We start from the raw sequence: 12,571 nt of genomic DNA, 5'->3' as shown, positions 1-12,571 counted from the left end.
TCTGTTTTCCAGAAATTTTGTTGATTTTCTTATAGATTGAAATTATCATGTTGTTTCTGAAGCAGTTCAATTTCAGTACATAAATTTTTCATCCAATTTTCCTTGGCTTCTTTTATTTTTTTCTTGATGATGTTATGTGTTTCTGTATACCTGGCTAGGTCTTTGTTTTTATACATTCTTCTTGTATCAATAAGAGAAAGAATCTCATCTGTCATCCATTTCTGTTGTTTTATATTATTCACATAACCTACTTCTTCAATACTTGTTGTTACGATGGCATTCTTTAAGCTATTCCAAAGAGATTCCACACTTTTATTTTCTTCTATGTTAATCTGTTGTAATCGCAGGTTAAGCTGTGTCTTGACACTTTTATTTATGTTCGGGTCTTTCAGTTTTTCTACATCAATTTTCTTTTTCTTCTTTTGTGATTTTTTAGCTGATTTTAATCTAAGACGTACTTCTGCAACTATAGGATTGTGGTCTGATGAGATATCTGCTCCAGGATAAGTCTTTGCACTCTTTATACTACTGTGGAATCTTTTATTTATCAGTATATAATCAACTTGATTTCTGACAATGTTATGTTGGTTATCTTGAGGTGATTTCCAAGTGTACAGTCTTCTGGGTGGAAGTTTAAACCAGGTATTTGCTATTGTTAGATCTTCTTCCTGACAGAACTGGACTAGGCGATCCCCTCTGTCGTTTCTGGTGCCTAAGCCATGTTCGCCAACAATTTCTCCATCACTCCCTCTTCCCACTTTTGCATTGAAGTCATCCATCACTATGTTTATATCATGTTTCTTTGTTAGGTTTTTAATCTCTTTTAGGTGTTCATAAAACTCTTCAACATCTTCTTCACTTTTGTCAGCTGTGGGTGCATAAGCTTGGATGATATTTATGCTAATGGGGTTTCCCTTAAGTTGTAACAGCATTATCCTTTCAGAAAATGGAATCCAATTTATTACTGATTTATTGATTTCTTCATCTACTATTACAGCTACACCATGTCGATGTTTGTTCTCATCATTCCCAGAGTAATACATTGTCGTATTATCTTGTTGACACTTTCCAGATCCTGGCCATCTTGTCTCGCAAATTCCCAAAATCCGGATGCCCAGCCTCTTCATTTCTCTTGTGGCATTTCTTACTTTGCCAGCTTCATACAGAGTTCTGACATTCCAAGTTGCAATTTTAAAAGTGGACACCATTTTGAGCCCGGAGATTCTTCGCACCCCTGTCCCATTTAAGGGACGCCAGGAACTTGGGGCCAATTGTAAGGGTTTGCTCGCCATGGTGGTTGTTCTGGAGATAAGGTAGAGCAGTAGTTTCTCCGTTTGCTTTCTGCTCTGCAGTATTACAGACACAATATAATCATATTGCCATCTGCAAATCTCTGATCACAAGCTTTTCCGTCATCATTTGGCTTCAACCTTGTGTCAGTACTGACAATGCTGCTTCCCAATGTCAGGGGCAGTGACCCCAGCAGGTGCTTATTTAATGGCGGCACTACTCGCCATGTCACCGAGTTGTCATTGGGCTTTGTGAGGTTTTAAGTGAAACAGAGTTGCCACTTCTGCTCCCCCCACGCCCTGATAGCTCAGTCGCTGTTGATCCACGGCTGCTTATTCACCAGATTGCTCTGCTTATATCGCAGCTAGCCTCCATATCTGAAGGCTGTTCCCCGATCTGCAACCTTGGGGACGCACCCGGTAGTAGTCAGCTCTGCCCTGGGTTTACACTAGTTTACATTTACATTAGTTTACATTAGTTATTATTAAAAAAATATATAATTCTATAATACTAATAAAATAAAATGAAATAAAACACAAATAACAAATGAACGATTTTTTTAAAATTTCGAATCAGTCTGATGACGATTTGCATGACATCACTTTGTTAGTGTCACCATCTGTTGTTGTCTGAGGACCCGGTTTAAAAAAGTTGTCCAACATTTTTTGTACTGAGTCCCCTTTTCTTTTCTTTTTGCAATTCTTTGTAGCAGTTAATAACTGTGTTAATGCCGCAAGAAACTTTGGTGCTGTGTTATTCATTAGGATGTTTATTCCTTGTTCGAAATGAGTAAGTGCATTTCATAAATCCTTTGAGGTTAATTGTCGGCAAACAACTGGCTCTTGTTGTTCCTCATCAAATGTACGGTTTGTTTCTAGCTGTATTAATTCTTTGTTAGAAAGTGGTTCTCTATCAGCATCTAGCAAATTGATTACATCCCGTTCTTTCACATCCTCAAAACCAAGTTCATTTGCTAGGTTCAATATATTTTGTCTAATTTCAGAAAGGGGTTCAAATTCAGAATCATTACTTGCAATGCATTCTGGCCAAATTTTTTTCCACACATGGTTCATTGTGGTTGATTTCAACTCATTCCATGATTCGCTAATGTTGTCCACAGCATCTTTGATGTTGAATTTTTTCCAGAACTCTTTAATTGACGATTCACCATCAGTTTCATTTATAAGTTTTCGAAAGGTTCTTCATAAATAATATGCCCTAAAAGTAGCTATTGCACCCTGATCCATTGGCTGGGTTGGGGCTGTTGTTTTTTTAGGTAGATATTCAATCTCCACATCTTCAGATAAGTTAACTGGATGCCCTGGAGCATTATCCAATAGGAGCAAGAATTTGTTACTTACATTTTTCTCCTACAAGTAATTTTTGACATCAGGGCAAAAATAATTTTTGAACCAATCTTCGAAGAATTGGATCTCCAAATGACGCGCAATTGTTTCTTGTTCAATCCTTTTAAAGTTCTTGGATTTTCAGAAGCATATACCAAAAGCAATTTCAGCTTAAAATCCTCTGCCACATTCGCACTAAGGAGCAAAGTTAATCGCTCTTTGGACACCTTATATCCAGATGCAGCCCTTTTGTTCTTTGAAATGTAAGTTCTTTCAGGCATTCGTTTCCAATAAAGTGCTGTTTCGTCCACATTAAAAACTTGTTGAGGAACGTATCCACCTCTTTCAATAATTGATTTTAAAATATTTGGATAGGCTAGAGCTTCATCGGCTTCGGCACTAGCTGCTTCACCTTTCATTTTAATATTATGCAAATTATGGTGATTTTAAAATTTTTCAAACCAACACTTTTCTAGCGGCTTGCTAGAAAAGTTTCATCTGCCGGACTTTCACTAGTACTTCACTCTTCAAATTTTCAAAAATACTTTTCGCCTTTTCCCGAATAGTCATCATTTGGCTCATTGGCATCCTCCATTGATCGTTGTCTTCAATCCATATGTTTAATAATTTTTCCATTCTTTCCATATTGCTACTTCTTTGGCATGTTAATTTTGAAACACTTAAAGGTGCAGCTGAGTGTGAATGTGCATTAATTTTTTCTTTGTTAGCGTGAATTGTTTGAACTGTAGATTTTGCAAGCCCTAATGCCTTACATATATCAAAAATTTTTTCAGAAGCTTCAATACGACGCAAAACATCTAGTTTAGTCTCTAGTGAAACAGATTTTCGGCTTCTTTTTTTAACTCCATCACTCTCCAAATTTAAAGAACGTTTCTGGCTCATGTTTCCCCCAAATACATACTAGATTCTATTTAAAAAACAAAAAATAATAACAGTTATAATACACACACTTTATAGCAACACGAATACATACACACTTTAATATGTACTGTATTTACATACAAATGCATATTATGTACTTATCAACAATGTTTATAGTTGAAAGAGAACGCAAGAAGAAACAAACACTTCTACTTTTGATACTGTGGATTTACCTAATTTACTAAACTGATCACTAAATGCATCTACTCATGAGCACATTTACAGAAGGTGGAGACGAATTATGTGCTACGTGAAGATTGCGCGACTACAAGACAACACAAGTAGCATTCCTGCGTGGAGCGGTGCGGCCGGCCTAGAACACATGACAAAAGACATACACAGGGGATTTCCTGACTTTTTGGTTGTATATTGAAAAATTGTAGGCTGTAAATCAAAACTTAGCCATAATTACACAAGGCTGTTATAGCGAAAAGCCTTATAAAGAGGGGCCATATAGAGAGGTATTAGTGTGTGTGTGTGTGTGTGTGTGTGTGTGTGTGTGTGTGTGTGTGTGTGTGTGTGTGTGTGTGTGTGTGTGTGTGTGTGTGTGTGTGTGTAAAAGAAAATGTTAAACTCAGTTCAAATATGGATTCTGCTCACCAAATCCATGCTCATGCCCTCGTTATATGTATTCCTGGGGATGACATTTTGTTCTATCCCCATCTCTTCATTTTGGGAAATATTTTTTCCATCTTAATCTGGAAACAGCCCTCTATCAACTTGATGGTGCAGTTCAATGAGGCTCTGCAAATTGCATTTACTCAATCTCTCTTTATCCCCAATATTCCTAATATATCATCTTCTTGTACGCCAGGTGACGAAATCTGTGTACAATCCATATTCAGCCTTAATGAAGGTCTTATACAAGAGAACCATAATTTTATTACTTCTACATGTCAATGCCCTCTACATTGTTGCCATAATCTCTTGCAATGTCATCACCTTTTTTTTTTTTTTTTAAAGCAGTGTGTCACTTAAATTTTAGATCTTCATCCACCATCACTCCCTCCTTCTTCTTCTTCTTTGGTGAATCAATCCGAAAATCGGTAAATATAGCAGCACATCACAACATCCTGTCTTGTGACTTCCTTTTTATCTCTTCATAACTCTTAGCGCCAGTTAGCATCATTATGTTATTTATATATGAAATTCTTGGTCTGCCTCGTGGCCTCTTTCCTTCTACAGTCCCCTCCATTATTTCTGTAATCAGTCCCCCATGCCTCAAATGGTGTCCAGTTAGGCTTTTTCTTCTCTTATTGATATGTTTCATTAATGACCGCTCTTCATGAACTATATTCAGAACTTCTTCATTACTTTTCTTTTCTGTCCAACTAATTTTCATCATCTTTCTCCAGCATCAAATTTCAAATGCCTCCAACTTTTTCATGTCTTGTCTTGTTTTGTTAAGAGTCCAGGCCTCACAACCATATAATGCAATGCTCCAAATGTATGTTTTCACTAGCCTTTTTTTGAGCTGGATGCTAAGTCCTTTACTGGTAAAAATGTTTCTTCTGTTATAGAATGCTTTTTTGGCTAGGATTATTCATGCTTTAATATCTGATTGGTTTCTTCCATCTTCCGTGATAAGACTTCCATGATATTTAAAAGAGGATACCTGTTGTAGTAGGTTATTATTTATTTCCAGGTTTATTTTTATTGGATTTGCTTTACTTGTAATTAATAATTTTGTTTTCTTATAATTAATTTTTAGGCTGTACTGTGTGAAGATTTCTTCCATCTTTGTTAGGGTGGCTTTTGGTTTGTTTTCGTTATCAGCTAAAACTTCTATATCATCCGCAAACCGTAGCCAGTTAATATCAATTCCATTTATCTTAGTTCCGGTTTCTATTAGTTCTTTCAGTTTATTTATTGCTCCCATCACTCCCAGATTCCTTATATTCCCCATCTCTTACAAAGATATCCCCACTGTGTGTGTATACATTCTGTATCTCATCCTTACTTTCCCAGGTTTAAAATCTTATGCTTTAATGTTGAACTGGCATTACCTGCCCCCTCACAGTTCATCAAAATATCCTGTAAAGCCAGAAGATCTTTACTCCTCATTATTGTCCCTAACTTTTCACCATCTTGAAAAAAAATTCTTATTTTAACCTCTCCAAATATCATTAACCTATAAGTTAAACTACACTGATCCCCAAACATTCCTCACTGATGATTATCCTCTTCATATATCCTTTGTATAAGGGATAATGCTCCCTTATAAACAACTTGCTGTTGTTTATCAAAAAGCTAGTCTCATATCCAATGCACTACTTTGTTGTATGATCTTATTTCCACTTAATTATCACAAGACATGTTGGCAATTTATCATAGGCTTTTACAAAATCTAAATACACTACTGTATATATATATTTGGTAAACTCATGCTAATCAACAAAAGAGAATGTTTTAAACCCACTTCTGTATCCAAACCCTCACTAACCTCCAACGCTAAAAATCACAACTTCACACCCTATAGATTGGCCTATTATTCAAAGCATCAGTTTTACCACTTCATCATGCCTTTATAAAGTAGAACAGTTTGTCCTTTTCCTACTCCTTTGGGACTCATCCCATTGCAACATTTTTATTACGCAAGTAGAGCCTCCATAGCTCAGTCGGTATAGACAAAGCCCTTTGGTTGGAAAGACCTGAGTTCAATTCCTGTCCATGATGTGAAGAGACTTTATTTGGTCTCCTTCGACTAAAGGTGAGTTAGCCAGTCTCATACGAAGGTAGCGGGGTTTTTTTTTTTCACCTTAAAACTTGGGTTTTTCATCCCTGAGAACAGGCAAACTGGCCCATGAGCACACACACGGACCTACAGTCATAAAATACTTAATTCATGTTAATACTTAATTCATGTTAGAGGTTTAATGGAATATTAACAGCACTGAGAAAGGATTAAAACTAATTTTAATACTTCTAATATTTCGTCTCCGTCACAAAGACATCTTCGGGGATTACAAAAACGTTTTGTAACAACACGCACACACAAATACAATACAAAGTGAAACTAAAGTCCTATCTAGGTGGTGCGCCCTCTATGGGCATTTGCAGGTGGCCTGGGATGTAAAGAGGGATCTCTGATAATTAAAGTTTCCCAAATTTTGGGAAGTTTAATGCAACCATAGTTGTTTAAATTAGATTGATTCCTGAGTGCAGATGTATTGTATTGTATTTGTGTGTGTGTTGTTAAAAAGTTTTTGTAATCCCAGAAGATGTCTCTGTGACAGAGACGAAATATTGGAAGTATTAAAATTAGTTTTAATCCTTTCTCAGTGCTGTTAATATTCCATTAAACCTCTAACATGAATTCTTCACAGCACTTAAGCCTCAACACGTGTAAAATACTTAATCCCTCACTAGGAGGGCACAACTACTCTTAAGGGACGGTCGAGGAATGGGCAGAACCCTACACAAATAAATAAATAAATTACACAAGTAAGTCAAGGTTGTCATTAACTCACTGGAACATTCCCTCAAAATATACACCTAACCCTTCACCAGGTTTACTTAATTACTTGTATATTTTCTGATCATTCAACATCAGTCTCTTCTTTTTCATTCCTGCTGCACTCAAGTTCTGCATGATGTCACACTTATGAGGATGAAATATATCTGTAGTGGCCTACCATTTTCACAAACTACTATCACCTTCCCACAGTCATTCTTTCTTCTACTGCTTCCATTGAAATAACTTCTTTTTGTGATATTTTTCTTGGCCACACTGGCTAATTGCTACTAATGCTGTACTTTGGCTAGCCTTACCAAGTGAGTCACTTTCCTAGCCTGATCTTTGTTCTTCTCACGATTATTACCACTCATTTTATGTAGTCTCCTTAATGCCTTTTCTTCCAGATTTTGTACTTAATCTCTTCAGTCATCTGTTTCATGCTTACCTTATTTAACCTTTTGTCCCTTTGAATAAATTGTCATTTGTTGCTTTTAAATAGTTCTTGACCATTACTCAAATATCATTGATCTCCTTTCCTCCTAACTCCTCATTTTGCTATAACTCCCAACTCTCCTGAGCTTTTCATAATCACTGGCATTGTTGCTCCACATATCCTTTCCTCATTGAAGACCTCATATGGTTGCATATGATAAGGGCCACCATATATGATAGGGATCACCTCTTGCTCACGTCGCCTCACCAACAGGAAGAGGATTCAACACTCCATTTATGATAACATCACCTGTTGAGATGATCAAATCCAAGATTTGATCCTTGCATGCCCTCCATGCATACTCTAAAGCAGTTTCCCCTCAGAACATCGAGAAATTCATTTTTTTGTAGAAAATGAAAGTATTTTCACTTGCCACAATGTAAATTGTAAATTACTTGACAAGAAATTATCTTGTTTAATCCTTTATCCATGTGAAAGCAAATAAAGTTTGCATGTGAAGTATCTTCACAACTAGGCTTTTGTATATAGAGGCTGTTGACTTCACATCAAATTGTTTTAGTATCCCATATAGAGGCTGTTGACTTCACATCAAATTGTTTTAGTATCCCATATAGAGGCTGTTGACTTCACATCAAATTATCTTAGTATCCCATAATGCAAAATATTTCTTTCTAGAAATGTATATTGCTGTGCATTATGGAAAGGGACACTACCCAGATCCAAGAAGATAACAGGTTAAATTAATGCAGAATTCTTGTATTTCCATATAGAAATTTTAAAAAGGTGTCACCTTATTATTAAAATGCTCTGGATCTGAGATAGTTGTAGATAGTTTTTCACTTGGTTACGAAGTAAATTATATTTTACAAATAATATTCTTGTTTAATCATTATGGGAAAGGTAGTGACCCTTCCCATAGTGCAGTGTTTCTCAAACTTCAGATATCCGCATACCCCCTTCTTAAATTTTCATTATTACCAAGTACCCCTATATCAAAATAAATAATAATAAATAAATAGTATATTTTATTGTAAATGTCTATTTTATTTATTTTATTTGAATTTATATGTTCATGTAAACAAAAAATATGATTTCTTTTTAATAGAACAAAATTTGGAATAGGTTCCTCTTCCTTTCTGTCCATGAAAATCCATATTTCAAGTAATTCATATCATACTTACAAAGATTTTTCATCTTCTTCCTAGTTGGTTCTCTAGAGATGTTTTAAAAGCTAAAAAAAATTACCATATTTACTTGAATATAACTTGCACTTTTTTCCCAAAATTAAAACTAAAAAATCGTGGTGCAAGATATATGCAAGGATTTTCGGAAACTAAAGTTTTCACATATACTGCTGTATATATGTGTAAAATAATTCTTTTTTTTTTTTCTTAATAATGATTCCATGCGTTAATGATGCATAGCCGAAAATTGCCACGTACCCCCCTGAAAAACTTTTGCCTACCCTTGGGGGTACGCATACCACACTTTGAGAAACACTGCCATAGTGCATAGCAATATACACTTCTGAAAGAAAGTGTTTTGCATTATTATTATTGCACCCTCCATGGAGTGTGCAATAATAACAACTGACAACATATTTATCATACTGAATCTTAAAATCCTCAACATTCCCTTCATTAGCAACATATTCCCATAATGCATTCCATTCCCCTATAATTCTCCATGTCAAAGATCTACTCCTTACACCTCCTCTTGACTACACTCTTAGATAACTTCCAAGAATGCCTTCTGGTTGGTTGTTTTCCATTCTTCTCTTTTATGCTACTCACCCTTCTGTTCTCAAGTATTTCCATCTTTCCTACCTCGCTTTCTCTGGTTTCTTTTTCACCTTTATCATTACTTTCCAGCAAAAAAGCCTCTTTGAGGAACAGATGGAATTGCCTAAGATTGACAGACTTAATTTATTAGATTGTGTGTGTTACTCAACTGTTCAATCTATCTCTCTAGAAAGGACCTTCTTATTAACCATACCTATAATAATTGAATCTACCATATTATTATTATTATTATCTGAGACCTCCAGGGAGGCTGTAAATTACCCAACCCAGCTATCATAGCTATCCTTGAATTCATTCACACTAGATGCACTCACTACCTGTAAGGGCAAATTATTCCACTCACTCACTGCTCTCTGGGAGAAAAACCTAGCTCTTACCCCTTTCTTGACTGCAAATAAATTTAACTTCCATGGATGCCCCCATGTTCTCTCCCCACCTTCCATATAACTAAAAATTTCATCACTTGAAATGCTGTAACACCCATTTAAAAGTATAGACCTCTGTCATATCACCCCTCTTTCTCCTGTTAACTAGAGTCTGTAATCCACATACTCACAATCTGTTTTCATGATATAAATCCCATAATCCAGATATAATCTTTGTAACTCTTCTTTGCACCCGTTCCACAGCTTCTTTATCCCCTTGGAACCTGGGAGACCAAATATGCGCACAGTAATCCAAGTATGGTCTTATCAAAGCCTTATAAAGAGGCAAAATTACTTCCTTATCCTTATGTGTCAAGGTTCTCTTCAACATAACAATTATCCTCTGAGTTGTATTTGCAACTTTTGCTATGTGACCTTTGAACTTTAAATTCTTATCCACCAATACACCGAGATCCCTTGCTATTCAGTTTTTTGTAGCATAACCCTGCTAATATAATATGCTGCTGGAACTCTAATCACACCAAAGTGCATAACTTTACACTTACTAACATTAAACTGACAGCCATTTTCGTTTGCCCAGATTTCCAGTCTATTCAAATCATTTTGTAATTGGTGAATATCAGTAGCATCCCCGATTGCTCTTCCTATCTTTGCATCATCAGCAAACAATTGCAAATCTGATGATAGACCTTGCTTGATGCCATTAATGTATAGATTAAACAATAGTGGCCCAAGGACTGAACCCTGAGGTACACCACTGGTTACCTTAAATCTGGCAGATTCACACCCACTATGTCCACTTTTTGATATCTGTCTTTTTGATATATTTTGCCATTTATGAATATTTTATTAGCTGTTTCACTCACCGATCGTTCATTCAATTCTGCACTCTTCTATTCATATCACCAGTCTTCTAATTTGACTATACATGTACTTCATCTCTTCACCAATTCAGCTTTTAAGCCTTGCATCATTTTCTGTCATTCTTGCTTGCTATTGATATGCCATCATTTATGCTCACTTTTACACCATCAATTAAAGATGGCAAAAAATTATATTCTTTGTTTCATTCTTTATCCAAGTGTAAGCAAACAAAGTTTGTGCATGATGTCACTTCACAACTGGACTACTTGTACAGCAATCCCTCGATTATTGCCCTAATGCGTTCTTTAAAACAGGCACATTAATTGAAAACACACTAATCGAATATAATAACCTATGGGAAAATGTAATTCGTTCCTCAGATTTCTTTTTTGTCCCTTAATTTTTTTTATAAAAGAATTAGTGTATGTCTCAGGGCTTAGTTAAAGGAAAACTAGGAAGCTGAAAGACAATAAAACATCAAAATATAAATCTATTATTCTGGCAGGCATTTTGTTTCTTTTTTTTCATACAACTGCCGCTTCTGCAAATTTTCCTGCTTATCTCTTCACAAGGGCTGTCTCTAAGCATTGCTACTTAAAAGTTTCTGTTGCACGAAAAAATTTTAAATTTGTTTCTGTGACATCTCTTTGTGCTTGTCAATGATTAAATTTTCTTCATATTTTTCAGGATCTTCCTGCTGTGCATCTAAATTTAGCAGGTCGGAATCACTCAGTTTCTCAGAACGAGATTTAATTAACTTAGATTCATATGAAAAGCCTCTAAAATCATTTGCACAATGTGAAAGAATGTACTTCCAAATGGATCGCATATTGCTAGCAGCAATTTCATTCGACTTTATAACCAGGATGAGATTTCTCTGATTTAGCCAGAAAAGTCTTTGAAGGCATTGGCTTCCAAAAAAAGGCCAGTTTCATCGACATTAAATATTTGCTGGTCACAATAGCCCCCCTTCTTATACAATTTTCTTCAAATCTCTGGAAAATTTGCGGTCGCCTATTTATCGGCACTTGCAACTTCGCCTGTGATTAGAATATTATGTAGGCTATTTCTCAAACCACCCAGCACTAACATGAAATTCTTCTTTTCCATCATTGATAGCCTTTTCTTTCAAGGTTGCAAAGAGACTTAATGCTTCATGAAGGTTATTTTCTTGATCATAAATTAGTAAATAATAATATTTGGTTAACTGATCAAGTGTTGATCAATTTTATTATTAACTGAACCAACTAGTTTCACCACACTTATCTGTTGGTATCTTCAGGGCACTTACATATAGGTTTAAACACTCTCATAATTATGCATAACTGCAAAACTGACTAGAATAATTACAAATAAAATAGTATCGAACGTGAGTGAAACACGTATCGCGTGTACAAGATCTCCAAAAGACAACCATCCTTTCTATAAATATGCTGGAGTTTATAATATTCCATGCTCATGTGGCTCTAATTACATCGGACAGACTTCGAGAAGCCTCGAAATCAGGCAAAAGGAGCACATTGGCTATGTCAAAAACAACAGACAGGACATTTCTGGCCTATCGTCTCATTTCTCCACAACTAACCATGTCATCGAGTGGGACAAAAGCTGTTCCCCTTACTTAGAGGAAGATTACCATTCAAGAATTTTCAAAGAAGCAGCCACAGTCGCCCGTTCTACTGTGAACCTTAACAGAAATCAAGGCCTAATACTCCCAGAAATATGGAAAACCCTAATCAGAACCTTAAAAACGGAAGAAATGAACTTTAATACAAACTACAGAAAGTTCCTCAGCAACAGCTAGCTGATCTTGTACACGCGATACGTGTTTCACTCACGTTCGATACTATTTTATTTGTAATTATTCTAGTCAGTTTTTATTCTTGTCAGTTTTGCAGTTACGCATAATTATGAGAGTGTTTAAACCTATATGTAAGTGCCCTGAAGATGCCAACAGATAAGTGTGGCAAAACTAGTTGGTTCAGTTAATAATAAAATTGATCAACACTTGATCGGTTAACCAAATATTA

General features: G+C 35.7%; 1 protein-coding gene across 8 annotated transcripts in view; it reads left to right on the top strand.

Annotated features, from left to right (window-relative positions):
* The window catches only part of LOC150106294 (N-acetyl-D-glucosamine kinase-like), a 285,728-nt gene that overhangs the window by 16,396 nt on the left and 256,761 nt on the right, over positions 1-12,571 (top strand). The window lies entirely within an intron of this gene.

Source organism: Typopeltis vanoorti, chromosome 5, assembly GCF_054136105.1.
Source record: "Typopeltis vanoorti isolate ZY-2024b chromosome 5, IOZ_Tvanoo_1.0, whole genome shotgun sequence".
Lineage (NCBI taxonomy): Eukaryota > Metazoa > Arthropoda > Arachnida > Uropygi > Thelyphonidae > Typopeltis > Typopeltis vanoorti.
This window is presented reverse-complemented; position numbering and strand designations above follow the sequence as displayed.